The sequence below is a fragment of the Cornus florida genome, unplaced genomic scaffold (genome assembly GCF_030987335.1).
Source record: "Cornus florida cultivar Cherokee Brave unplaced genomic scaffold, ASM3098733v1 CherokeeBrave_3.0.0_Hap2_Chr09, whole genome shotgun sequence".
Classification (NCBI taxonomy): domain Eukaryota; kingdom Viridiplantae; phylum Streptophyta; class Magnoliopsida; order Cornales; family Cornaceae; genus Cornus; species Cornus florida.
In genome coordinates, this window is record NW_026775579.1 from 94,837,742 (window position 1) to 94,856,308 (window position 18,567).

An 18,567-nucleotide genomic window follows, 5' to 3' on the forward strand; every position below is an offset into this window, starting at 1 on the left:
GGAATGGAAGTTAGATAGGCCGTTTATCTTTGATTGGTGTAGATCATCATAGTAAGTACACAAGTATTGTCCTAATTGAATTACATTGATTTTTACTAGATTGGAATATTCAAAATATAAAATGCAATTTTGAGAAAATTGCAAATTCAATTTTCTTTGAAGATTCAAAGAAAGAAATAGTACCGACGGAAGCCTCATGCTCTGAGATAGTTTATTCAGGAATGAGGAGAAAAACCCTGTAGAGAGAAGGTTAAGGAAGAAGAAGTTTAACTTTCGATCCGAAAGTTTAAGGCAAGTTCTTCTTCTATCTCTTTCCCTTTGATTCGTGTTTCTGTACATGTCTAGGAAATTACAGAATTTATTAAACACATAAAATTAAATAATTATGCATGTTTAATTGGGTTAGAACATAGGTTTTATGAAATTGGTTCATATCTGTTCTTGTGTTATGAATTGATAAAATGCATGATTTTGATTTGATTTCTTATGTGAATTTTTACATGTTTAAATTATGTATTTTTCATATTTGTGGAATGATGGAACGTAGAAACATACCTAAGATTCCTGAACATTAAATAGGGATTAGGTTTGGGTTTTAATAAATTTAAATAGACTCAATCATAATGATGCGTGCTATTTGAATGTTTTAAACAAACGAATGGATTTAATCTTTTAAAATATTTTAGCAATTGAGATTAAATGTGTAGGATGAATTGGATATGGAGAATCCTTATTTAACGGTATAATAAAATACCATCATGTATAAGATTCAGTTTGTGTAGGACATATGATATAGGAAGTTTAAAGAAATAATAAGTCATTCCTATTATGTGATAACTTGATATCATATTTATCATAGTTATTTATGGAATGTTTGATGTATTTCCTTAATTGTTACGTCAATTGTTGGATTGTGTGGTTTAATGCACCGGTATGGGACGGTGGCATTCTAGGGATGGATTAACTTATCAGTTAAGTCCTACCTATTTTATATAAGGGAATGGATTAACAAAAATGTTAAGTTATACTTATATTTAAGTCAGGTCAGCTGAACAAGTTGAATGACTTATGGAGGATTAATTTATTATATAAGGGAATGGATTAACTAAAATGTTAAGTCCTACTTATATTTTATGTGAAAATATGAGTTTATATACATGCTTAATTGAGTGGTATGAGCTTAAATTCTGAAAAATTAATATATTTCCATAAACAAGTATTAGATGCTAGGATTGCTTAAACAAACCAATTATTGTAAGAATATTTATTAATTATGAACAAATAGTTCTTACAATTCAAGTCTGTAAATTAATTAAAACCCAAACAAATAATAATAAATAAATCACTTAAAAAAGAACTAGCTAAAAATTAACAAACCCATGTTAAGGACACCTTTGGACCCCTTAACATTCACCAATTAAAAGAGCTTAGTCTATAAGAATTAGGGCAGAAGATGACTTTCCATCAATCCATGGAACTTCAAACCTCAGTACTCCATTACTACTCCACTCAAACCCCACTTTTGCACCATTCAGAATGAGTTCTTTAGGCTTCTCACTTGAATAAGCCAAGAATGTTCCTCTTCCCTTGATCTTCATCACCACAATACAAATGCTTCCACTTGAACCATAGTCCAAGAACTCAATAGCTCCTCCACTGTTAAACATGGTTTCTAGGCCGATAGGGGCGAATTTAGCGGCTTTCCCATTGAACTTGTGGACTGGTGAGAATGTGAGGATCTCAAATGAAGAAGGTTGGAGGGTGATGTTGATCTCTCCATGGGGTTTCATTAGGTGAAGATTGTCAGCTTTGTAAAGGTGGACAGCAAAGAGCTCCGAGTCTTGGAACTTGGCTGTGAAGGACTTCTGTTCCCATTCCACATTATCTGGAGACACAGAGCCAGCCATTGCCTTGTAAAATTGTGGATAGGCCTTGCACTTGTGCTCTTCTGGATACCATCCAGCTCCTTGGCAGTTGAACACTCCCACCACCCCAACAAACTGCATTACCTAATAGTTGGTGTTTAATTTGACAAATATGGTAAAGAATAAAGAGATGTGAAAAACTCTAAACTTGTCGAGATGCGACAACCGACTAAGAGGCATGAGTATGAGTTATTGTGATGGGTCCATCACCCTGTCTTTTAATCGATTCTTTCCATCAATTGTAGCATGATTAAAGATATATTAATCAATGAAGTAAAATCTAAGCATACATAGTTTTGGCACCATTTATCAAACTAATCTTTTGGCAACCAAAAAAAATGTTTTGTTTTCAAGGGCTGAATAAAATTTCAAAAAAGGCCACAATACCTAGTGTTAGTCTATAGACAGAAATGCTTAAAGGTCTGACAAGGTTTGATACAAGTAGTCTTACCTTTACTAAGGAAAGAGAAGTGAAATGAATTAAAATACCTTGTTTAGGTTCCAAATTTTGAGTAGGGTTTTGCCATCAAAGAGAGGGTTCTCAAAGAGGCAGTCTCTGGTGGGCAGGGCATAATGCTGGCACCTTAAAATGGTTCCATCAGGCAAGACTAGCTTCCTGAGAAGATCAAAATTGTGATGCCCAACTTTGTCACTGACATAGACTGGTCCTCCGCATATGGCTCTTGAACCGGCATGGAACTCAGCGCATAGATGATCCGACTGGAACATGTACCAGTCGGGTTGGATGAACTGCCCCTGCCAAAAGCTGTTATAGCTGCAATGGATCATGTGGACTCCTTGTAACCAGTACACACCCATTGGATCTCCATTTGGGTCTTCAAACCAAAAATCATCACCTGTATAGACATGTTTGCAATGAGAAAAGAGAAACAAATCCCAATAAAATAGTGACAATGTGGATCCCAATTTCCTATTCCCATTAATATTAATCTGAGACATTATTAAATATTTGAACTTTCAAAAATGGTTAAAAAAAAAAAAAAAAAACTCACCAACTCTGCCCATAGAGATCTGTTTTGTGGCTAGGAAGAAAAAATCATTGCACTGTTCCATGCTAGCAATAAGCCCACTTCCACCAAAATTCTTCTTAAGGGACTTGCTCAGGCCATTGTAGTATGCCTTTGCAAGCTCAACTCGACCACCGTGATCCTCGGAGACACACTCCAAAGTCTGATGGAAAAAATTACGAAGTATAAATAAGTATATGTTTAGATATTGGTACGTCTTTTATGTATTCATATATAGAGATATACATGATTATGTGTGTGTAAATCAATAAGAACAAAAAAGAATAGATATATATATATGTGACAAACAGTTAATCATACTTACATGGATGACATCCACTTTAACCCCAGTAATACCAACATGATGAGCTAGATATGAATGCACGGCCTCATACAGCTCTGCAGCTTGACTTGGATCAACAAGACCAACCCACCTTTTATTACCATATCAACTGCCAAATCAAACATGCACTTCTTCAATCCATCTGCCAACTTTGCTTTATTCAACTTAGCATCAAAACCAGTCGTCCCTGGCCTAACCCCTCCCCAACCCCCACACAATGCATGCCACACGTAAACATCATCCAAACTTGGAAACTTAGCCTTCAAATCATCAACCAGTGCCTTCAACCCCCCTCTCTCCACACCCTCTTCTTCCTTCAAGTACTCAATAACCGACGACTCGGGAAAGCTCGAGATGTCCCCTCCGGCTTCCTTTAATTCTTTCTTCTTAACAGCAATAGCATCCGTCTCTTTAAACATCTTGTCATGCCTCTCTTGATCGAAACTCGGCGCGTCGGCTCTCAACATTGTCCCTGCTTGGTACTTTGCAAACTTGTCATTTTCCTTGAACCTGTGGACCTGCGAAGCATTTGAGACCCCAGTCCTGCTAAGTCCTTAGAGTCCTCTAAGGGAGACTCATGGTCCATATGTTGGGATTTATATGCCCTGGCATAGCAAATTCCTATCTGGATTATAGTGACATATGTTCCTGACATATCTGAAATATTTATGATTTATATAATTGGTGAATTCAATGTATTATATTTCAATTCACTATGAAATTGATAGTGTCCATGTAATTACAAGAAATATTTATATATATGTATGTGATGACAATCAATGCATGATATATAAATAGTAATTATAAATTGTTCATAGTCGGTAATTATAGATGGACTCATAATTAATTAAGACTTGAACTGGATCCGCGTTAGGTTGAGATATATTGCGAGAGCCGTCGTATGCAATTACTCCCTATCACCGTCATGGTATTTGACTCTTAAGCATGAGAAAAGTATAGACTCTTTTATTAATTAATAATTACTTTGATTTGTTCGGCGGATTCTTCGGGATCCTTAGACCGACACTTTGGGTAGTTATGTAATTAATAGTTAGAGGGTTATATTTTCAATATTTGCATCATTGCTACTTGTATTTATTTTGTATTGATTGATCACAAAGTAAATTCGAAGGCCTTCGTATGATTTTAGACAAAATGATTTATTATATATTTATTTATTAAATTATTATTTTTGTCAAACAAATATTTATTGTGATCGAGCCAGAAATAATCAAAGGTATCAAAATAAATATATTAATTAAGTAGTCGGATTGATGGCTATATTTATCCGATAACTAATTATGCATAGAGGGGTCAAAGTGCAATATTGACTTAGAGGTTATTTATTATTTAATTGGAGTTCAATTAATTTCTTTTAGTGGAGTAGAAATTAATTTATGAATTAATTGAATTGGGTCCATGGACCGGGTCAATTATTAATTCATTGTAGCCAATAAAATAATAGGCCCAATGGATTCTCACTCATAGCCCAACTTGATATTGGAATCATATTAGATTTGAGACATATGAATTAGAGATGGAAAAGGATTTGTTGTTTCCTTTTCTTTATTTTTATGTTGCCTATAAATATACATGGTCTATGTATATTTTAGGGGGTGATTTTTATGAGAAGGAAAAAGGAAAAAATTTTCTCTCTCTAGAAAATTAGGGTTTATGGTCTCATCTAATAGAGGCTCCCACAAGCCTAGTTTTCCAAGGTAATTCATGGAGGCTTATGAGTGATTCCTAAAGGCAAAATAATTACCAAGAAGATGGAGATCCAAGGAGAAGGCATCTTGCTAAGGGATCTACAATAAGTGAGAACATTCACTTTAGAGGAAAGTTTTAAAGGTTTACTCAGACCTTTGATGTAAGTATTCAATCCATTAATTGAATGATACATCATAGTTTTATTTTTGCATAAAACTTGTCTCTATGTGATGAATCAAGATTTATGAATCAAAATCCCTCGAAAAGTTTTTAAAACTAGCACGTTTTCCAACAGTGGTATCAGAGCATGGATTGATTCATTACTAGAGATCATGATTTTATAAAAATCATCATTCATAGATCTAAAATTATATTCATATATATTTTTTGATGTATGTTGATGTATGATTTAATATGTTGATATATATTGATACATAATGATGTATGAATAATTGTGAATGAATGATGATGTATGGTTGGGCCATGGATGAAGCTTATAGGTTAAATTAATGTAATTTTATCTTTGGATGAATGTAATTAAGGCTTTGATTTAGCCGTTTGAAAGTTCAATGATGTAATTTAATTTTTTCCATTATATATCAAATTGTAAATTTATTTAAAGCCATGTAATCTTCATCAAAGGATGCTATGAGGCCTTTTGGGGTGAAGTCCAAGAGCAAAACCGTGCGGGCTCAAGCTCAAAGCGGACAATATCATACCATATGGTGGTGTGGGTCGTTACAAATGGTATCAGAGCCTGACCCAGCCGGAAGTGTGCCGACGGGGACGTCGGGCCCCCAAGGGGGGTGGATTGTGATGACCTTGTGGACGGGTGTGCCATGGGCGGGTGCAAGAGTCTAGATTATAATGACAAGATATTTAATGTTTTATTTTTCATTAGAGTTTTAATAACGTTATACACTCAATCTAAAATCAATAGTGTTAGCTTCCCAACGAAGTGGTCTATACTAGGTGATTTTAGAAAGGCTAAATTAAATCGGGAATCATTTCATATGATAGACAAGGCGTTGTCTTAAGAGATATGGAAATGATGGGATTTGCCCGCCAATAGCAATAATGAACTTCGCCAACCGAATAAGTTATTGGCGTATTGGTTATTCGATTTTTCATGCAGTGGTGCTCGCTTAATAGCAAATGAATCTCAATAATAGTAATAATGAACTCCTCCAACAGGATAAGTTATTGACATATTGATTAGTTGATTTATTCTGCTACAGAGTTGAGGGACCCGCATTAATTAAAAGGGATTGTTCACCAATAATGATAATGATCTCTTGTTCAATTGAGATTTATTATATTATGTGGTTAACAAACTCATTTTAATTTTAAATATGCATGACAGTATTAATAATTCACCTTGCATATTGTATGAATGCATTTATATTCAGATGAATTATGTCTAATCCATTTATCTGCTTGCTTACATATTCTATGATATTGGACCTCATTTATAATGACTAGAAAAGGAATTTAGATATTTTATTCACAACGTGGTGGTACAAATGTATTTACTACTCCTAAAACCTAATCCTTTTACTTTAAGATACCCAATAGAACATTAATGCTTTGAACAAGTGAAATAAGGCAAATGAGATGAATTGGTGTAATATTCTAGAGTTTACCTCGAATACGCTCCAAAGCTAACATTTACATTATTTTATTTTCTTCAAGTATCATGTTAAAATTTAATAAGATGTTTTGGTGAGATTAGATAGAGAGTATGCCAAAGTACTATGTCAGACTTGAATAGCATCAAGATAGCCTAAGGAACTCCAGTATGAAATCGAATTTTGAAAAATGATTGTTTATTATTTAAAAATTAGCTGGAGATCAATAAGGCTGACTTGGGTGGTAAGTTTCAAGTTAACATGATTATTGCCTTGTTACCAAACTCGTTCGACTCTGTTAGAGTGAACTAAATAAGGAATCAGTTTGAGTTCACACTCGCTGATATTATTTTAGAATTGGTAACAGATGAAGGGATAATCAAGAGTATGGGCGTTCCTATCAATCTAACCTAGTCTATACCATCTTCTTCTAGGCCCAAGTGGAAGGGCAAAGCACAGAAGAAGGATGATAATAGGACTAGACTAGCACAGAACATGGGTATTCAAAAAGGTTAAAGGGAATAAGGCAGTGTATGTTGAGGGCGAAGAAAACTGTTTCTTTTGTCGCTAACTAAAACACTAAAGGACGAACTGTTTAAGCAATGACGTGGCATAGGAAAATATATATTTAATCATTGAGCCATGTTATGTGGTTGTGTCTATTAATTCCTAATGGGTAGATTCTGGAGCCACTAAACATGTTTGCAACTTATTGTAAGGATTTCAGGAATCCAGAAGCCTTGATGATATGGATATATATTTATCTTTTGGCCTGATGCCAAGGTTATAGTTAAGTCAGTGGGAGTATTACATCTGAAATTAGAGAGTATGAGGATATTAGTATTAGAGAACTATCTTTATGCACAGAAGTGAAACGCAATCTCATTCTTATTTCACTTTTGGTTTATAAAAACTGTGTTGTTATTTTGTAAAACTGGTTTTATAAAATTGAATAGATGTGCGATTACTTCTGGTGCATTGAAAGATGGTTAATATACTATAATCACAAACTCTTAAGATTTGCAGGATGTAGAAACTAATGTTGCATCTTCTAGATTGAATGTTAAGAGAAAAATTGTTATTCCTGACTCATTGTATTTTTAATGTCTATTTTTGGGTTGTAATCAATCAAAATGAGATTTAAAGATTGGTTAAAGAAGGTTTATTACCTAGTGAGGCAAAGGAGCCTAAACCAAACTTGTGAATCTTGTTTTGAAGGATAGATAACTCTAAGGGCTTAATCAGCCAAATAAAATAAACATAAAGAACAATTGGAGTCGGTACACACGTACACGTGTAGTCTTATGAACATCCAATCAAGATTACTCACGTTTTGGATAAATTTACCTGTTGCGACACAAGTCTTATACTTTTGGTATATTCCGAGAGGGTCAAGACTGATGTGGAGCACAGATTAGGTAAACTTATCAAGACACTTCGATCTGATCGAGTATTTGAGTATTTCTTGGGATAGTGCAAAGACTATATGGTCAATGAGGGTGTTGTGTACCAGTTTTCCGCAATTGACGCTAAATTAATTTAGGTGTCAAATAGGAATAACAGAATTCCACTTAACATGGTTAGATCTATGATCAGTTATGCCACATTATCTTAAGAGTTTAGCGTTAATGACATCGATGCGTATTATGAACTGCATTCCATCTTAGTCTGTCTCAAGGATACCGTTGAGCTGTGTTTTTGACTAAATCTTAGTTTGAATCACATGCACATATGGGGTAGTCTTGCACATGTGCGCTTGATATGGACAAGTAAGTTGGAATCAGATCATAGGCATGCTAGATTTGATAGCTACTCTAAATGTCACTAGGATGGATTATTTTATGATCTCAAAGATAAAAGTTGATTGTTTTCACTCACTGTTTATCTATAGGAGAATCATATTATGAATCACATACCTAGTAGCATAATGTTAGAGAATTTGGTATGAGTACCAGGTGTACCACATGTGAACACACTTATTATAGAGATTGAGAATAATATATGAATTCCCTATTGATGCGTTAGCATCATCTACAACACAGATTCTTGCATCGGTACATTGATGTAGTGGGAGGATTATCATCCAATTCGATAGAATCATGTTTTTAGGTGAGACCATTATGGACATCCCTGTTAAACATGAGTTGGACCCAGTAAGCTACACGGAAGCGTGAACCGATGTGGATACAGATCGTTTTGGTGAGTTACTATGAAATCAGAGTTGGAATCTATGTATTCTAATAAATTCTGGGATCTTGTAGAACTTTCTAGTAGGGTGATTCCTATGGAAGGTAAGTTAATCTACAAATAGATACCAGAAGATTTCTTAGTGAATAAATCATGAGTGTACAAGGGAATGTCATTATTTTCTAATTCTATATATATTGATGACATCCTACTCATTTAGAATGATGTGGAAGTTTTGTCATTAATTAAAAAGTAGTTGTTCAATTACTTTTAAATGAAGGATTTTCAAGATGTAAGCTATATTCCTAGGATCAAGCTTTTGCAAGATCAGGTTAAAAGGAAAATAGGCTTATCTTAATAATCCTACATTGATAAAGTTTTGACCAGGTTTGGTATGCATAACTCAAAGAATGAGTTCTTACTTTATTGATATGGATGGCTCTCTCTAGTAAGTAGTTTTTCAAGACTATCAAAGGAGATTGAGCAAATGAGACTGGAACAATATGTTTCGGCATATGAGAGTCTCATATATGCCATGGTCTATACCAAACAGGACATCCGCTACATAGTAGGGACAGTCAGTAGAGATCAGTCCAATACTGGACTTGACAACTGGTCTATTGTGAAAAATATCAATAAGTACCTAAGGAGAACCAATGATATCATATTCATTTATGGATGTGATGATATGGTCCTAGTCAGGTATGCTAGTTCTGATTTTCAATCAGAAGTAGATACTATGAGGTTCATGACTCAGTGTATGTTCAGTTGGTAGATTGTTAAGCAGATTTCAACTGCTGACTCAAACCTGTAGGTGGAATATATTGCAGCCTTAAAGGCGGCAAAGGAAGCCTATTAGTTTGATCTCACTGATTTAGAGGTTGTGGAGTATACTAGCCTGCCTATTGAGCTATGTTGTGACAATAGTGCAGAAGTAGTCCAAACCAATGACCCAAGGTTCCATAGAGGAACAAGATACACTGAGAGGAAGTATCATGTTCTACATGATATTGTCCGGCAAGAAAATGCACTTGTAGTTAGAACATTGCATTGGAACACAACTTTGTTGATCCATTATCAAAGGTGTCATTGATTAATAATTTTGATCATCATCTGGATAACATTAGAGTTAGGTGCAATTTGAATTGGCTATGAGGGCAAGTGGGAGCTGTTGGGATTTATATGCCCTGGCATAGCAAATTCCTATCTGGATTATAGTGACATATGTTCCTGACATATCTGAAATATTTATGATTTATATAATTGGTGAATTCAATGTATTATATTTCGATTCACTATGAAATTGATAGTGTCCATGTAATTACAAGAAATATTTATATATATGTATGTGATGGCAATCAATGCATGATATATATATAGTAATTATAAATTGTTCATAGTCGGTAATTATGGATGGACTCATAATTAATTAAGACTTAAACTGGATCCGCGTTAGGTTGAGATATATTGCGAGAGCCGTCGTATGCAATTACTCCCTATCACCGTCATGGTATTTGACTCTTAAGCATGAGAAAAGTATAGACTCTTTTATTAATTAATAATTACTTTGATTTGTTTGGCGGATTCTTCGGGATCCTTAGACCGACACTTTGGGTAGTTATGTAATTAATAGTTAGAGGGTTATATTTTCAATATTTGCATCATTGCTACTTGTATTTATTTTGTATTGATTATGGTTGATCACAAAATAAATTCGAAGGTCTTCGTATGATTTTAGACAAAATGATTTATTATATATTTATTTATTAAATTATTATTTTTGTCAAACAAATATTTTATTGTGATCGAGCCAGAAATAATCAAAGGTATCAAAATAAATATATTAATTAAGTAGTCGGATTGATGGCTATATTTATCCGATAACTAATTATGCATAGAGGGGTCAAAGTGCAATATTGACTTAGAAGTTATTTATTATTTAATTGGAGTTCAATTAATTTCTTTTAGTGGAGTAGAAATTAATTTATGAATTAATTGAATTGGGTCCATGGACCGGGCCAATTATTAATTCATTGTAGCCAATAAAATAATAGGCCCAATGGATTCTCACTCATAGCCCAACTTGATATTGGAATCATATTAGATTTGAGACATATGAATTAGAGATGGAGAAGGATTTGTTGTTTCCTTTTCTTTATTTTTATGTTGCCTATAAATATACATGGTCTATGTATATTTTAGGAGGTGATTTTTATGAGAAGGAAAAAGGAAAAAATTTTCTCTCTCTAGAAAATTAGGGTTTATGGTCTCATCTAATAGAGGCTCCCACAAGCCTAGTTTTCCAAGGTAATTCATGGAGGCTTATGAGTGATTCCTAAAGGCAAAATAATTACCAAGAAGATGGAGATCCAAGGAGAAGGCATCTTGCTAAGGGATCTACAATAAGTGAGAACATTCACTTTAGTGGAAAGTTTTAAAGGTTTACTCAGACCTTTGATGTAAGTATTCAATCCATTAATTGAATGATACATCATAGTTTTATTTTTGCATAAAACTTGTCTCTATGTGATGAATCAAGATTTATGAATCAAAATCTCTCGAAAAGTTTTTAAAACTTGCACGTTTCCCAACACCATATTTATGCTCCGCCATCCATCATCAATGATTAGGAATCTAGGAGGGAACCCATTGTCAGCAAAGCTCTTCACACCATGCCACACACCAACTGGCTCCACCGTCAGATAAAATGCATCCCAAGAGCACCACCCGAACTTGTCGATGATTCCCGGCGGTGTCTTCTCTTCCAACAGCCTGAATGTACCCAAATGGACACGGATTGCGGACATAGCATCCCTCATTAGATCATAAGGGTTGCGGCCGAAATGGACATATGCACATGACGAGAAGGAATTGCCTTTCACCTTCGTGGAGCCGCTCTCCACGCAGAGTATGACTTCTCCGTCCAGGAGGCCGGGATGAATGGCTGACCGGAAACTTCCTTCTATGATCGGAAGGATGAGTACGTATGAGTTATTGATCTCAGGGACTTGTAGAAGGATCAATTGGGTCTCCATTTGTAAGTCAGACCCGCTTGAACCAATCCACATGGTGGACCACCATGTTTTGAATCGGAAAATACTCAAGAACTTCCGACCTGTGAACTTTCCTATGGGGTTGAGGATTCGGTCCACAGGATGGTCCACCGACAAGCCGAGAAAGGCCCCATTTTCGGATTGAGAGTTAACTGATTTTAGCATGTAAGGAGGGGGAGGTGAGTCGGTGTCGGGTGAATGGGGGACTGAAGAGAAGGGAGAGAGTGTTACATTGTTGGGAACATCGGAGAGAATGGTTATTCCATCAACAGAGATTTCTCTGTTTGGGGAGAGAGAAAATCTAAAAGTGGATGAGTTTTCTAGTTCTAGTGGAGAGTAAGTAGAAAGTTTGTCTGCTAACATGCTAGGAGGTGCCATGAATGAACAAGAAAATCAACTAACAGAGGGATATGAAAGAAATAATGGATTTTAATGATGGCAAAGAGGAGGCAACTGGATTTCTAATTTATAGAGAAATGGAAGTTATACAGTGTAATGCTGAGATTTAATTAGTCTTGTTATCTCACTATGGCGACCGTTGATTAAAAGGGTCTCACAAATTATGATGATAAAAAAGAATAGATAATCCACTATCCTTATATATAATTTTTTCCCCCTATGTCCTTATATAAATCAGTAACTATATATGTACACATATTGTTATATATAGCATATAATAGTGTAAGCTTCGAAAACAAAAAGAAAGAAAGAATTAGATAAGGAGTATATGTACACATATTGTTACTATACATGTACACATATTGTTATATATAACATACGTGCATGGATCTTAATTGAAATAAATTAAAAGAATGCATGTATGTATTATATATATAAATACGTAAAGACAAGTAAAAAAAAAAAAAAAAAAAGGGGTACGACAAAAGATGCATATGGAAAGATTTAGTTGTGTGTATATATGTACACAAATTCAAATAAGAAGAGAGAAAATTAAAGAAAGTAATTTTATCGAAAAATATTAAGTTTTCAATGTTTCCTAGAATGAGACAATGAAATGAAAAATAAATAAAATAAAATTAGGTAACGTTATTATATATATATATATATATATATATATATTTCACCCTCTGTCCTTATATAATTCAGTTACTATATATGTACACATATTGTTATATATAGCATATAATAGTGTAAGCTTCGAAAACAAAAAGAAAGAAAGAATTAGATAAGTAGTACACAAGGAGTGACTGTCCTTATCATTTTTTTTTTTTCGCTATCCTTATCTAATTCAGTTACTATGTATGTACACATATTGTTATATATATATATATATATATATATAACATATGTGCATGGATCTTAATTGAAATAAAAATTAAAAGAATGTATGTATTATATATACAAATACGTAAAGACAAACAGAGAAAAAGAAAAAAAGAACTTAAAAAAAAAAAAAAAAGGTACGACAAAAGGATGCATATGGAGAAAATTAAGGGTTAAGCGCAAAAAAACCCCTTCTACTATTACTATGGTGCATATCAGTTCCTGTGTAGTAAAAAAAAAAACCCAATACTATCAATTTGGTGTGATTGGGTTCCTGGTGGTGTAAAATGACGATAATACCCTCACTTCAGTTGAATAAATTAATTATTATAATACCGGCCATGTAAAATGACCATTTTGTCCGAATTTGTATAAAATGGGGTTAGTTTGGCATAAGGATAATATAAACCTGAAATTGTATAAAATTGGGATAACCTAAACCTGAATATAATTAAATCGAAAACCAAGCATGCCCCAACTATATAAAACACACTTAACCATTTTAAACCCTAAGTCTGCATTGTATACGAGAGAGACCGACTCTAAATTCCTTAGTGTTCTGAAACCCTAATCCGTTTTCATGTGTATTTGTTCTCTAAATCGATTAAATCTCTGTATTTGTTTGTTAATCAGTTGAAGATAACTTACAAGAGTTGTAAAGTCGGTGAAAAATCGATTATGGTGTTGAGCTGTGGCACTGTGAAGACTCCTTCGTGTCGTAAGTGTTCTTAAATCAAAATTTTATTCTTAAATCGTGTTATTTGTGTTAGATTTGTGTAAAATTTTGCACTATGAAGAGTTGTAAACTCACTGAATGTTTTGTATGATTATGTGGTTCGATTTTGTTTCAACATTTATTAGGGTTTTCTGATTCGTCTCATAAATTGTTAAATGTTTTCTGATTTTGTTCTTAAATCGTGTATGCATGCATGGTCGATTTTGTTTCAACATTCATTAGGGTTTTTTGATTTTTTTCATATTTATTTCCTAACAGTTATGGTTTTTGTAAGCAATAGTAGGTTTATCATTTTTTCTTATATTCTCTTGCAATTTTTGCCTTTATATATGTTTGTGTCATGTATGTACGATTCAGTGGTGTTAGGGGTTTGTCAGTAGGTTGGTTCATTTGTGCTTTTTGCCTATAGATTCAGTATATATATGTTTGTGTGACCTAATGTATGATTGTGACCCATATATGCCAAATATAATGATCTGGTCTCCATTTAAATTGGGGTTTTATACTATAAAGTTTGGATTTTTATATGCACATACATTTTGTTCAATGCAATATTGTGGATTGATTGACTTTATTAATTTATTGTTAGGGTTTTGTAAATAATAGTGGTCCCTTGCCTTTATGCTTTGTTCAATACATTATTGTGGGTTGATTGACCTTATTTATTGTGAGGGTTTTGTAAACTATAGTGGTTCTATGTGTATAGAAAATGTTAAGCTTTATGTTGGGTCCAAGTGCTACAAACAGTACCTTAGAATAATTGTGTTTTGTTTGTTTATACTTTTGATGGAATGTTTCTATATGTGATGATGGGTCCATGTCTTTATTATTTATATTATTTATACATTAACATTGTTTTTTAGTGCATGACATGCATATTGCATGACGGATCCATAGATCCCGCTCTGATATGCATGCATGCTTGTGACAAAAGCTTATATAATTGTGGTTTGTGATGTCTTTATTATTTATACACTAACATTGTTTTTTAGTGCATGACATGCATATTGCATGACGGATCCAAGATCCCGCTCTGATATGCATGCATGCTTGTGACAAAAGCTTATATGGTTGTAGTTTGTGATGTCTTTATTATTTATATTATTTATACACTAACATTGTTTTTTAGTGCATGACATGCATATTGCATGACGGATCTATAGATCCCGCTCTGATATGCATGTATGCTTGTGACAGAAGCTTATATGGTTGTAGTTTGTGATGTCTTTATTATTTATATTATTTATACACTAACAATGTTTTTTAGTGCATGACATGCATATTGCATGACGGATCCATAGATCCCGCTCTGATATGCATGCATGCTTGTGACAGAAGCTTATATAGTTGTAGTTTGTGACGGCTTATATTTGTATGGTTGTTTAGTAAATGAGAAAGACATACATACTCCAGTTGCATCATTTGGGAAAGTTGAATCAACGCAGCAACTATGTTGGTGGTAGCATAGAGCTAGTTGACAATGTGGACCCTGACATGATGTCTTACTTTGAATTGGAAGATATGGTGGATATGTTGCAGTTGGGTGAGAGTAAAATGTTCTACAGAGATCCTATTAGTAGGCACTTGATGCAGATAATTAATGATGGGAGTGTTATGCAGATGTTTATGGCCTACAACAGCTCATCTTTGATTAAGATTTATGTCACTAATACTGAGAATGAGGATTATAGGTTTAATGCACAAGTTCAGCATCGGTGGACAGAATATTTAACCCAATCAATGGACGACAGTAACCATATGTAGCCTAACAGTGACCATGTGCAGCCTAATAGTGAGCATGTGCAGCCTAACAGTGACCATGTGCAGGCTGCAAGTGTTGAAGAGAATGTGCACAATGATGTCTCAATTGATGAAAAGGATGAAATATATGATGGGGAAGATAGTGAAGAGTTAGATGATGTTTCGATTTATGCACCAAGTGATGAGCTATGGAGTATCCATAGTGACTCAGATGATGAGATACATATTCATTGCAAAAAATCAGAATTCATTGCTAGAAGGGAAATGGGAAAGAAGGAAAAAAATATTAATGGTGGCAATGGAGTTTGCTACATTTGCAGAATTCAAAGATGTGTTGAAAGAGCATGCTATCAAGAACAAATATGACATCAAGTTTGTTAAAAATGATGGAAAAAGGGTCACATGTGTATGTAAAAATGAGTGTGAGAGGAGGATACATGCTTCAAAGAGAAAATCAAATGGTGCCATTGTGATTAGTACATTCAATGATGAACATAAATGCTCTAAAGTTCAAACAAGTAGACTAGCAACATTTTCTTATCTTGCAAAGAAGTATGTGCATAAGTTAATGAGGGACCCTAAGTGGAAAAATTCTGGTTTTATGGGTCAGATTATTGATGATTTGAACCTGCTAGTTAGGAGGTTCAAAATTTATAGGGCAAAGAGGAAATGTCAGCTGATGATTGATGGCACACATGAAGATCAATTCTCAAAAATCAGAGAGTATTGTCAGTTGGTATTGGAGACAAATCCTGGAAGTGTTGCTAAGGTTTATGCATTTTTGGAGCCAGATAGGAAGTCTACAAGGTTTGAGAGACTGTTTTTCTCATTGAATGCAATGTGGAGAGGTTTTAAAGAGGGTTGTAGGCCATTCATTGGCTTAGATGGCTGCTTTCTAAAAACTTATTACAATCAACATTTACTAAGTGTTAGTAGTAGAGATGGGGACAATAGCTTCTATCCCATGCAATTGGTATTGTAGAAGCAGAGACAAAGAAGACTTGGGATTGGTTTCTGGATAACCTCATGGATTTGCTTTGTCCTCACAAAGAAATAACATTCATTTCAGACAGACAAAATGTATGTTAGAAAAGTATTTTAGTTTTTAGATAGTTTAAAATTCTTTTACAGACTTTCAGTTTAAAACTGCATTTACTGATAATATAAATGCATTTATTGATACTTTAAAATACATTTTCAGTAGTTTAAAATTTCATTTAATGATATTATGATTTTATTATAGGGTTTGGTTGACACACTTGAGAAGCTTGGGCCAAATCACAGATTCTGTGTAAGGCACATGTATGACAACTTCAAAAAGAAGTTCCCAGGCTTGGAGTTGAAGCAAGAGTTATGGGATGCAGCAAATTCTTTCACAATGACAGACTTTCAAGGACACATGCAAAGAATCAGGGAAATTAACACAGGTGCATATGATTGGTTGGCCAAGATACCCCCTCACCTGTGAGCTAAGTATAAGTACTCAAAATGGTCAAAGTGTGACCTTAACAGCAATAATATGTGTGAATCATGGAATTCACACATACTAAAGGCCAGAGATAAGCCCATCATCACCATGCTTGAAATGATTAAAAAGTCCTTGTTGAGGAGGTATCTAGAGAAAAAGGAGTACATAGAGGGGAAAATGAGGTTGTTGTGTCCAGCTCCAGCAGCTCAGCTAAAACTGAACAAGAGGAACTCAATGAGTTGTCCTGCTCACCTCCTGGAAAAGCCATTTATGAGGTTAAAGATGGAGGAGTGAATGAGACTATTAACTTACATAAAAAAAAAAAAGTTGTACTTATAGGACATGGGATGTTACAGGTATCCCATGCAAGCATGCATGTGTAACTATACAAAAGAGAAGAGGGGCAGTTCTTGAAGACTTTGTTGACCCAAACTTTTATAAGGAAACATTCTTGAAGTCATATGCAGAGATGATATATCTAATGACATTGAGAAATATGAGAGAAGTAACTGGGGTGGTTTCAATTATTCATCCTATAGCTAGGAAACCCCCAGGCAAACCAAAGAAATTGGGGAAGAAAGCTTATGATGAAGGTACATCAAGTGGAAAATGTGTGTACAAACAAAGGGCTTACCTTATTTGTGGAAAATGTCAATTAACTGGTCACAACTCAAGGACCTGCAAAAATGAACAAGTGCAGAGAGGACCACCTAAAAGCAAAGGAAGTAGACCCAAAAACCCTCAACTTGGAGTATTGCATGTTCAAAAGGTTACTGAAACTATTCTTAATGGCAGTGGTGGTGTTGGGAGTAACAATGTTATGGGCAGTACTTTAGTGAGAGTCAGTACTTCAGTGAGAGTGAAAGGCAGTGTGTGATACCCCTCGGATCCAAGACACGGGTTGATCAGGCCCAGGCCCAAACCCGAGGGATATCAGACAATTAATACTTTAACGAACATATAATACAAAATTAAATTTAAGAAATAAAGTTTAATAGCTGAAAGAAACTAAAATAAATCATTTAACAATAAATACTTAAATTCGGTAATCCAAAACCTCCATAAGTTTACAACTTGGGAATCCATCACAAGTGGACCCCTAATAAAAATCCCAAACCGAACGAAAGTAAATAACTGAAGATAAAAATCTAAATCTAATATCTGGAAAGAAGTCCTACGTCGTCGGTAGAATAGAAGATCGTCTTTACTCGGCTCGAACAAGCCTTAAGACTTCAAACGTCCGATACTTGAAAAATGATAAGTGGGCCAAGCCCACGAGCAAGTTCTATACTACTACTACCCAAGCAGACACCTGATACGCATGCACATCCTAACCAATCCAACAATATCTAAATAGTCCGTGTATATATATATATATATATATATATATATATATATATATATTCACACTACAGGACTCTCACTGGACTACAGACCCGTCTCA

The 18,567-nt window shown here is 34.4% G+C and overlaps 1 pseudogene; it reads right to left on the minus strand.

The window, feature by feature from the left end:
• On the minus strand, positions 1-12,252 carry LOC132273514 (stachyose synthase-like; annotated as a pseudogene).
• Positions 12,253-18,567: the final 6,315 nt, after the last annotated feature.